Genomic DNA, 12,493 nt, shown 5'->3' on the forward strand with positions numbered 1-12,493 from the left:
AAGATCGTCAATCCAAATCCGAACACTTTGATTTTTCCCGGAAATCCACTAGATACGGAGAGAATTGAGTATAAGGTAACAGGATAAAAAGGATTTAAATTAAAGGATTATAGGAGAGGATCATAAAAGGAATATAATATATTGAGAAAGGTTAAGGGAACCTAAGTAATAAGATCCCGGGTATGATCCCTCAAACGATAAACGAAAATGAAAGTTAAGCGAACCGTATAACAGATCAGCGGTCATTAGGCAAACAATTAGGAAGTTAAGCAAAGGGATTAGAGGAAGTGATGTCACCCAACCAATGAGAAGAGGACAAGGAAGGGAGGATGACATAGCAATGTGATGTAAGCATGACATAGGGAAGGAGGAGGTGGTTGGTTTATAACCACACAAATATAAGGTTATTAAGGTAATTAACCAAAAACAAAACAAAAAACAACCAAGCTAAGCCAAACAAATCAAAAAACAAAATCATTTCATTCTCATCATCTTGCTCTCGGCTTTTCATCTTTTTCAAGGGCAAGAATTTCAAAAATCAAGTTCCAAGCATTGTTAAATCACAAGGTAATTATCTAAGCTTCCTTGTACATAGATATGGATATGCTATAAGTTTAAGCTCCTAATTCCTTCACAATCTCTTCCAATAAATCAAGGAAGAAGATGGTGAATAGTAACCTTCAAGAAATAACTTTAGTTTTCTTGAATTTTTATGAAAGATTAAGGTTATACAAGCAAGGATCAAGGTTCTTTTAGGCATTCAAAGCTCTTGGGTTGTGTTAGGAAGCTTCAAGGAGGTATAAACAACTTTCACCTTTAACTTATAGTTTGAACTTTGAGTTTTGATGAGTTCATGGATGGATTAATGTATATATAGAAATATCCATGTATGTATAGCAAGATCCATGTATGTTAGATAGTTTGGTTGGATTTGTGGTGATTTTGGATATGAATCTTGGTTAATGGTTAATGAATCTTAAGTTATGGTTAGTAGATCATGTTTGCGGTTGAATAAGTTGGAAAACCTTGAGATTATGGACTGACTTTGCCTTGATATAAGTTGTGTTTGATGTATTGATGATGGTTGGGTGGTTTGTAGTGAATTGGTAAAGAATTGGAGTGGTATAAATATTGGTAATCGCGTAAACATAGCCGTCGTAACGTCCGATTTTCTTTAGACTGTTTTGTGCATAACATTAGGACCCGAGGACCCCCTGCTAGATTATGACCACTGCCATGTTTAGATAGCTCATGTTACGAGCTTCGTTTTGATATGTAGTACGTTCGATTCCGATGCACGGTTTAGGAGAAACGACCGTTTCAAGTAACGGCGTTTCGCGAACGAAACTTTTTCCCTCGCCTTACTTTGAAACATAGGTCAAAGACCAAAAAGGGTTAATTAATGTATGAAACATTTATGGTAAGTGTGTTAGGCAGTTGGTAAGACACTCGCGAAGGAATCGCTTTAAAACTCGTAAAGGTTAAATTATTAAAAATGGTGGAGCCGAGGGTACCCGAGTGACTTAAGCAATCAGTGAGCGCAAAACGAGCGTTAGAGTCTGAGTTGTTAGAGTATAGATACAAATGACTTTGGTTTAATTCCAACTTACTTGTTGTTATAGGTTACCAGACTCATCCCGAGCCATTCGTAACCCCCAGTCGCTCAGGCAAGTTTTCTACCCGTTATACTGTTGTTGTGATGTAAATATATGTATATGCATTATCTTGTGATATTGCATGATTGTTATTAGCAAATTTTGCGATATATTGGAGCATGCTAATATGGTATATATGCATGTCTGTTTCGTAATCTGGTTATCTATCTGTTGATTTCAATGCTTATAGTTGCATAATACCTATGCTAGAAATAAGCAAGTAGTTGCGTATACCCTTAGTATAGGGGATAAAAGGTGAACATATTTCTAAACCGGGAGTCGATGTTCCCGAGTATATTATATATATATATATATATTTATTATTTATATATATAATATGGATATAGTTTTTAAAACTATAATCGAATAAGGTTTATTCGATAACTTTAACTTTATTTTATTATTGAATATTATTTCGAATATTATTCGAAGGCGTATGACTCCTTTACATTATTTATTGGATATTACTTGGACATTCATTTGAGGATGTATGACTCCTTTATTTTATTTAATGAATATTATTTATAATATTCATTCGAGGTATTATGACTCAGCTTATGTCATTTATTGAATATTATTTGAATATTCATTTGAGGATCTATGACTCCGATTATTTGCTGAGATATATTCTTTATTTTATTAAAGAATAAGGTGTCGATAATCAAACTTATTTTTGATTATTCAAATAAAGATATTACTTTCGTATAAGTATATCTTTGATTAATTGCTATTCATTTCAAGTATAAGTTTTAATACTTCTACTTCAATTATTTTATAAAGATTATTTTTATGGGAATATTATTTAAATAATAATATTCAGACATTTTCTAAATATTCTGGGGACTGATTTACTTCATTAAATCAGTTTTACTCCAAACACTCTTTAAAGTGTTTTCGAGTCTTTAAAATGATTTTCAAAAGTTAGAGCGGATCCCAAAACTATTTTTATATTTAAGATCTTCCTTTTAAAAAGGGGATTTAAATACTCGCTCAAAACCTGGGGGATCCGGCTCGGTGGTGTGTTTTATATTCACAACAAGGTTGCTGTCTTGGTAAAAGAGTTTTTGATTACTTACCCAATATTCGGGAAGTAAAATTCTTGGAACAAGTTAATCCATTAACAGGCATCGCCTGGGAAATATCGGTGAGTTTTCCTTTCCAACTAGGTACGACTTCTTGGTGGAGCCGTATCAACAAGTTTCTACTTGGGGAAAGGGGGAAACGAGCTTTACGTTTCAGAGTCATGGATTTCATCTGAACTAGGAGTGGCGTAAGTGGCCGAGTAGCGCCGGCCCAGCCTTATTATATTGGCCCAAATGGCCTGGAAGTTCCGCTAAGGCGGTCCATTCCTTAGGAGTTCAGTGTTCGGTTGACAAGTAAATCCGACAGGTTCTCCTCTACATGTAGAAAATGGTGGGGTTGCACTACTACGACTGATCATCGTAAGTGGTCTTCCTGGCGCGGCAAACTCCCGTAATGAGTTCATCATCCAATTGGATATTTCTGCAACACTACCCAGAGCACTTCGATAGAAAGGCTACGGTTGGGCGATTGTTGAGTGTTGGCAGGGTCAAGTTTTCAAAATGATGTTCGCATCAAATGAAGTATCTCATAACTTCATTTTATTTTGATGATATTTTAAAGGTTGAATCTGTTCAAGTATTATCTTGTAGTCTCATCTATGTGATGAACTTTTGAAGCTAATTTATAACTTGAACGGTGGTAGTTCAAGTAGTATTTGGGAAAGATATAAGTATATTGGGGTATCTTGTAACTTCATCTTTTAAACTTATATCTCATTAATAATTGTCTTATGAATGACAAAGATTTTCAGAAAAACGTTGAGACAAGGTTAGATATATGAGATCACCTTGCAACGATATTTTTTATACAGTTATACACTGGGACTTTGTGCATATTATGCATGGAAGAGGACTTCCAATATTTTGAAAAGTATATATATATATATACTGAATATTTTGCGACTTCATCGCATTAAGATATCAAACTTGGTTCATTTCTTTTGACCAAGACTTTCATGAGTATTATGAGTAGGCTCATATATTGTTAATCATTATACATATTATTTTGGTGGGCTTGCTGCTCACCCTTGCTTTCTTCTTTCATCACACAACATCATATAGATAAGATGAACAGGACCAAGCTCCCAATTCGCAAGCGGATAGGAAACGTTCCGCAGCTTTCCGGAAGCGTTCAGGCCGCTGTAGCTGAGGTAGAAATTACCAATAAGCTAAGTTTTCAACTAGTAATGTACTAGACTTATGTATATTATGAATTGTAATAATGGCAAAGAAATGTAAATTTATTCAGAAACCTTTTTAAGGTGTATTGACTTAATTGTGGAATAAAACGACTTGTGATTATTTTTGGATATTCATCTCTGAGACTATAACTTGTGGTGTGTGTGTGTTATTGCGGGGTCACAGTAAAGAGTAGTTGATTGTTTAATAAGATTGGGTGTTGTTAAGGGAAGTGGAACTCGTGACGACCCGGATCCCCGACCCCGGATCTGGGGGTGTTACACGCCATCTTTAATAGAGTCATTTTCTCCCCTCCCAGATCCAACACCTCTGGCTCCCTTATGGGATTCTCCACTCGCAGATTTATCTGGAGAAAGTGGAGGGCAACTCGGTCAATCTATCCCTGAAGCAATTCAGACATCTATTCCAAAAGATTTGATAGTATTGACTGAGGATCGGGACTCGCGAATTCCCATTGCACCACCACTGACCTCTCTTGAAGAGGCTAGGGTGATTTTTAATGCAGGTACACAAGAACAGCAACTGGAAGACTCCTCACGAGCAATCATATTGAGAGAAACACATGCACGTGAGATGAGTGAACCAAACACGAGTGAACTTCAGGTGAGAGCACACACAGACACTGATACTGTCAACCTGTTAGCTCAGATTGCTGCCCTGAAAGAAGAACTTGCTAAAAGTCAAGCTGAAGCTCAAGCATTTAAAGCACAAGTGGTTGAACAGTCTTCTTCTTCCACCTCTGTCAACAATCAGCTTGCAATCATAAGGAAAGACATCTCAGATTTAAAGACTACTGTAATACCAAAGCTCAATTCTATTCAGGACACTCCAAATTTATCAGCTGATGACATATCCAACTTCTGCTCCCTACATACAAGAATGACTTCTCTTGAAGACCTCGTTGAGATGAATCATTCACTGGACAACTCAAGATTTCTAAAGATAGAGACGGGCATGGAACATCTAAATGAAGGGATGAAGCACTTATATTACATGATCAAGAATTCTCATTGCCCTAATGAAGAACAAAGAGCTTATTTTGAAGGACCGTCTGGTGGAGGATCAGGCTCTGGAAGTGGTGGAGGTTTCAAAGGAAAGTCAGCAGAGGATCCCTCAACTAAGGGGGAGAAGAAAGGGAGTAGTACCAAAGGGAAAGAAAAAGATACGTCTGCTGGAGATAAAGGAAAGGCTGATGATGCCTACTACAGTGGAGAACAGGATGACTTCGATATTTTTGACATTCCCACTGAACCAGTTCAGGAAGATAAAGATGGGTTATTTGAAGCTGAAGAAGAAAGTGATTTTGAAGATTGGGAAGAAGAAGATACAGTGGATCCTAGGTTTGAGAAAGAATTTCAGAAAGAGCAGTCAGAGATGCAAAGAAAAGAAGCTGAACTCAAGAAGGTCTCACAGATCATTAACAGGAGAAAAGACATACAAAGAACAGAAACTCTTCAAAAGCAACGTCTTCATGACATTAAAGCTCAAGAAAGGAGAAGAGATGTCAGACTAAAGATTGGTGAAAAATGGGATGAAGCTAGGAGAGTACTCGATATGCCTCAGCTATGCACTAACAATGATAGGCAGTTCTTATATCTTCTTGACAAGCTGGAAATCTCAAATCCTAACAATGACATGTACATGAATGCTATCAAGACTGAAGTCTCAAGGATCACAGCTGCTTTTGATAGATCCCTAAATGAGATGAGCATTTTTGTATACTGTCAGAGTGAAGGATCATTCAAGGTGTCACTTCATCTATTTGAGAATCGTTCGTTGTCAGAGACTTGGGTTCTTTTAAACAAAGTCAAAAGAAGCTCAGAATTGAATGAAGTTCTTCGGGAAAGGCTTAAAGAGTTTGCCAGCAGGGCTAGTCCCCAAGTGGTCAACAATCCTCATCAGGTGAGATTCTTTAAGTCTGATTATCTTCAAATCTGTCAGCTAGATGTACAATCTCTTAAAGACTACTCAGCTAAGCATCTGGTCTGGATGGAACATCATTTGAGAACTGCTGGATATTCATCCATGTTGAAGACTCAAGCTGCTGACTTGATTCAAGCTTATTGTGAAAAGAATGTTAAAAGGTACAATCAACTCAAGAATAAGTTGAAGTCAGTTGGAGTTCAACCAGTCAGACCTGCAAGCTTCACTTCAGAAAAAGATCGTGTCTTTGACAAAGAATTGCTTCAAGATTTAGAAGAAGGTGAAGTCAGAAGAGAAGACAACTAAAGTCAATTAGCTCAAAACTCAATGTAATATGATTAGAGCGTTATGAATCAAGATAGACTAATGTAGTTATATGTTCAGGCTAGAGGAACATCTATCTTGTATTCACTTGTAAATTTCATTTGGAATCTGGAAAATGTTAAATATAATCCAGAACTTTTCTGCTATTTACTTTACATTACTGTTTATATCTTTTTCTTATTTGTTAGTTGAGTTATCCTCTAGGTATTTGTTGTTATTGTCTAACAAGCAAATAGGGGGAGATTGAAAGGCATATGTCATAGCCTACTCGTTTATTCGAGTATTTAACTCAACTCAAATAAGAATGTAATAAGTAAATAGTGGATCAATCATCAGAGAGATCTCACAAAGTAACATCTGTCAAAGAATAAAGAAACATTGTTCATCTGCAGACTTGAAGATTCACTGGAAGAAGTTCAAGAATTTGATCATGCCTCAGTGATATAAATCAAGATCGTGGATTTAATCAAGTGACAGAGATCTCGTCAAGGTATCATTTATTACAAGGATTCAATCAGAACAACAAAGTCAAGACATGAAGAAACGTCATAAAAGTTAGTCACTCATGAACCAGACAGTACATCGAGTGTCAGCATTGAAGTGACGGAATTGATTCATAAGTCTCAGTGACTTTCAGAAGATTGTCAGAAGAATGGTTGCTGCTCAGGGTTAGTATTAATTCTCCATTAATTAAGTCATATAATTTAATTAAGAAAATAAATTATATCTGCAAGGATTAATTTATTAATTAATTGAATTAAATTGATTAATTAATTTAGAATTAATATTAAGGAATTACAGAATTTTAATTGGTTTAAAATCTATTTAAATTGAAACAAGGCAAACTGATTGTATTAGTATGACAATCGGTATGACAATCAATAGTCATACCGAAAGTCATGCTAATTCATTTAATTGTCTTGTTAGAATTTTTATTAGATTAAAAGATCTGTTATTAATCTTTGCAAGACAATCTGAATTGTACTTATGTAACAATCGGTATGACAATCAATTGTCATACCGAAAGTCATGCTGGTTCAAAGGATTGTCATTGCAGTTCATTTGCATTCGGCTGTTTACTTAAAAAGAAACAAAAGAAGCAGAAGACAAGATCATCCAAAAACTCAGCAAAAACAGAACATACAGAAGAACAAAAGAGAAAAAGAAGCAGAAAAATATTACATCTATTCTGCAACTTCAAGATCAATTTCTAGATTGTAAAGTTATATCCAATCAACTAGAAATACTTATCTTGTTCTTGTGTATCAATCTAGCGGATTAAAATCCCTAGAACTTAATCTCAAATCGCTTTTAGCATTTGATCTTTTAATTACAAAAATAGAAAAAGTTCATGTCGAATTTATTCTAAATTTGTAATAATTGATTTGAGATTAATACCTTGTAACCGATACCGTAGTTGTAACACCTTTCAAGTTTAATAAAAGTTTTATTTAACTTGAATTTTGTTTCACAATTTTATTCCGCATTTTATTCGACTAAACGGTATTGTTTGCATTCAACCCCCCCTTCTACAAACAAATTGGGACCTAACAATATGTGCAATTGTTTAATATATATTTATAGAGGAAATATATTACATACAAAATATATAATTTAAATTAATTAATTAATAGAATTTTGAAATTAAGATCACAATTAATATATTTGTAAAAAGAATATTTAGATATGTAAGTTGAATTATATATTCCTAAAATTCCAATCCCCAATCAAGAATAATAAGATAATCTAAATAATTTGTGAACATGTCTACTATTTTCTTCGTCATGTATATCTTGGTTTGATCAACTTTTTTAAGATCAAATTGATTAATTTCAACTATAATTCATGGACAAACACACACACACATATATATAATATATATAATATAGACTATCCAAGTGAAAATAATTATAAAATTTATATTATTAGAAAGTATTGAAATGTGATTTTAAAAAAAATATCTTAAATTTTAGTTATTTGGTCTAATTGACGGTAAAAAGTCAACAAATTAAAGATTAGTTGAGTACTATTAAATGTAACAACAAGTCATAACTATATTCAATTTTTAGTTTAAGTCAATATATATAACTATTAATTGTACCAACAAGTCATAACTATATTCAATTTTTAATTTGGACAAATATGTATAAGCTTATTTCAAATTTAGCATCAAAACTCAAAATTATTTTTGAAATATACACAAAATATTTAATCCTTTTTCACAAATAATATCATAGCGCTACTGAGCATAAATGTCTTTCTGTATTCTTGAATTTAATAAGTTTGTTTGTTAGTTCGACCAGGATGTCAACTCAATAAAATGTTGGATTATTTGAATAAAATTCAAATTGATCTTTAATTATTTTTTATTTTGTAAATTATATTTTAATTTGTGTAACTCTTATACTAATGAGCTAATTTTAATTTTGTTCATTAATGTATAGGATACAAATTAATGACTTGTAAGTTACAAATCTTTCTTCCCCTATTAATAAAATCTTTGGCTTCATTATTATGTAGGGGAAAAGTAGAAGCTACTTCCATTCTTTTTTTTCATTCTTCTTAGAGCTCTAGGTTCTATTTCTGAGAGATAGTAGCGGTGTTTGTTCAGTTCTTAGAAAGCGGGTTTGTTAAGTGCTTGAAAACCACCTTTGTTCGTTGTATCCTGGGAGACAGGAGCCAATCAACCTTCAAGCACCACACGAAAGGGGCTTATCTATTTTATGGAGAATGTGATTTTCACGTGACTCGAACTATATTTTCAGTACTTTATTATTTCATTCTTCTCTATAGGTATACTCGTAATCTATACTTCTTACAAACTTAAAACAGATAAATTCTAGAATTTTGATAAACTGATTTGTGTGTCTTATCTTGGAGTATAAGAACGAGCAGATTGATTCTACGTGGTATGTATCTATATATATATATATATTAAAAATATTGTTAGTATTTGATCATGTATGCATGAATCAGTTCTTTTAGTTTTAAATGAACATTACAGGAAAAGCATAATTAATTTGACTTGATTCGTTTGATCATTTTTTTAGTCCTTTGCATGATCGTGGTGACATTTTTTTCCCTATATTAGCGGGTCATTTTGATTCATGCCATGAGAATGATCCCACTACATTTAATTTTTGGAACCTTGTGACTACCTTAAATTTGTTGGTTTTATTAGATATTATACTACCTCTTTATGTGCTAGTCAACTTGTGGTTCATCTGTTCAGATATACTGGATTTGTATTTTAAATGATATTTTTAGTGTCAATTATCAAGCATGTTTGATAATTTGCATGTATCTTTTATTAATCAAATTGCATGTCTCTACAACTATGTGATTACAAGTGCATGTGTTTGTCATGGGTTATATGTCAATCTTGGTGTATCTAATAGGTTTGGTACTACTTGGCTTTTCTTTGTGATTGTTATAAATGCTACGTGTAGATAATAGATGTGGATTTATTTTTAAGGTTAATTTGGATCTTGTTCATTACGGATATAATATTTAGCCTCTAACATGTGGATGTTATTTTTAAGGAATAATCTGGATAGATATTGACATGACATCTATTTAGTGTTACAATAAGGAATTTGACCGAAAGATGCATATTTTAATATTGTTTGATATAACATTGTTTTGAGAAAGAAAAAAAAAACTGGTTGATGATTCAAGTTTTTTGCTTTCTAAAACGTGCATGTGTTATTAGCTCATTAATATTACCATTAAGTTGCATTTATTTTAATAAATGACATCTCATAGTGAGAAAATATATGTGATTGGTGCTGATATATTTTTATATACATGTAATTGTACAATGTAGTTGTGCTTTTGTAGCTTAAGCATGTGACTGATATATTTTTTTTGTTACCAAATCTATATTTTTGGGTTATAAATAGTTTTATAACGAGATTGCATATGCTTATCTGGAATAAATATTGACAAGCTGCAAATATTGTGGAGTTGCATATTAAGATATTTATTCTTCATATTGGATTTGTTCCTTCAATTTTTTTTTATTTTCTTAATTATTTCTTGTATTGATGTGGGTGTGTTATGACAATGACATACGAGTTTATAAAGATAATTCAAAGGATGCCAAGTCTAGCAAGATGGATTATAATTTTGAATGTTAAAAAGGTAGAAAAATTCAACATGTTGTCAATTATAACGCATCAGATTTTCAAGAATCACTAAATAAATCACTGAATATGGGTTATTGGAATCTTATATATCTTCCGTGTATTTGAGATACGACAGAATTTTGGGCCAGTTTGACTGGTGATTGGAGTGTGACTGCTGAGGTAGTTCCTAAATACGGTGACCTTTGTGGCACCAAATACGGCTGAAACGGTAACCGCTCATGCTGAAAAACCGTAGAAATTCATTCAGTGGGCTGAATTTCAAAAGGTGGAAAAACAAATTATTGTTCTATTTGACCACCTTGAACCTTATGAGGTTCTTAATCGAGGATGCACTTAAACTGAAAGAAGACGAGTATGATTTTCAGCTTATTAGTGTAGTTCAAACATGGAACACTCGAAATTCTTATGAGTGTGGGGGTGCTTTGCAAAGGTTCTGGTACAGAACCGAACAAGGTAAAATTAAATCCAAAGACAATGGAGTGTAATTTTATTGGGTATGTGTCTGACAATACGTCATATAAGTTTCTTGTGCACGAGTCAAAAATCCCTGACATACACAGGAATATATTAATGGTATCAAGAAATATTTCAATTTTTTTTATATATATTTCCTCGGGAAAAAAATCAAAGAAAGGTCCAGTTCCTCGAATTGGATACGTGAGAAAATATTCAGATTTGGTGAAAGATGCGTGAGTCTAAATGGGCACCAAAATCAATGACTTAAAATATTACGGTTAAGTTGCTAATTTGAGGACGCTCAAATTAAGTATTTAGAACAAAATGAATTTTCAATTGAGGATGCCCAAATTTAGTAAATCGTTGAATTGATATTTCTAATTTTTGGGACGCTGAAAATTAGTAATTTCAAGTATGAATTGGAGCATTGATGTTTAGTAGAGTATGTAGTTCTTTTGAATTCATACAAAATCGGACAGAATGACAAAGAAAGGAAAATTGTTCTTTTGGAAGAGACTTATATGGAATGTCGCAGCATATTTGTCGTTGACTTAATTCCGTAGGAAAATTACTCTCAACTAAAGTTATTATTGACTATATCAGGTCAATATATAACACTACGGATCCGCTAACAAAAGGGTTAACAAGAGAGTTAGTTAAGAATCATCGAAAGGAATGAGACTAAAGCCCATATGAAAAGTCGTTACAAAGGAAACTGTAATAACCCCAAAATTTTGGACTTTTTGTAACCCTTATGAATAGTGATTTTGCTGATTATGCTGAATAAGAAACTTTTCATACCACACTTTATAGGGGTTCTTTTATTGTTATTCTGAGATCTTATTAGTACTCTATATGGTATATAAGTGTATGTAAAGATCGTCAAAATCCAAATTCGAACACTTTGATTTTTTCCCGAAAATCCACCAGATACCGAAAGAATTGAGTATAAGGTAACAGGATAAAAAGGATTTAAATTCAAGGATTATAAGAGAGGATCATAAAAGGAATATAATGTATTAAGAAAGGTTAAGGGAACCCAAGTAATAAGATCCCGGGTATGATCCCTCAAACGATAAACGAAAATGAAAGTTTAGCGAACCGTATAACAGATCAGCGATCATTAGCCAAGTAATTAGGAGTTAATCAAAGAGGTTAGTGATGATGATGTCATCACACCAACAAGAAGAAGACAAGTGTGGGAAGATGACATAAGAGGATGACATAAGCATGACACAATGGGAAGGAATTGTTGGTTGATTATAAGCCACACAAATGTTACCATGGTAAAAGGTTAATTAACAATAAAAATAAAGCAACCAAGCAAACACATTCATTTCTCTTCCCCCCATCTCCTTGCTCACGGTTTTTTGAAGAAAAACAAGAAGAAAAATTTCCAAACTCAAGCTCCACTCAATCATAATTCAAGAGGTTTGTTTCTTTGGATCCTATATTTTATAACTAAGAAGAGCAAGTAGTTTGAGTGCTTGAATCAAAGGTTTTCTATCTCAAACAAATCATTTTAGTTTAGGGTGAATAGTAACTTTCAAGAACAAATTTTTGATTCTTGATTTTATTTGTAAGGTCAAGGTAGCTTAAGCATAGATAAAGGCTTCCATGGGCATTCCAAGGATCTTTCATGGATTAAAAGCTTCAAGGAAGGTATAAAACTTCAAACCCTAGTTTTACTTTGAATATTTAGGAG

This window comes from Apium graveolens, chromosome 6 (assembly GCF_009905375.1).
Source record: "Apium graveolens cultivar Ventura chromosome 6, ASM990537v1, whole genome shotgun sequence".
Classification (NCBI taxonomy): domain Eukaryota; kingdom Viridiplantae; phylum Streptophyta; class Magnoliopsida; order Apiales; family Apiaceae; genus Apium; species Apium graveolens.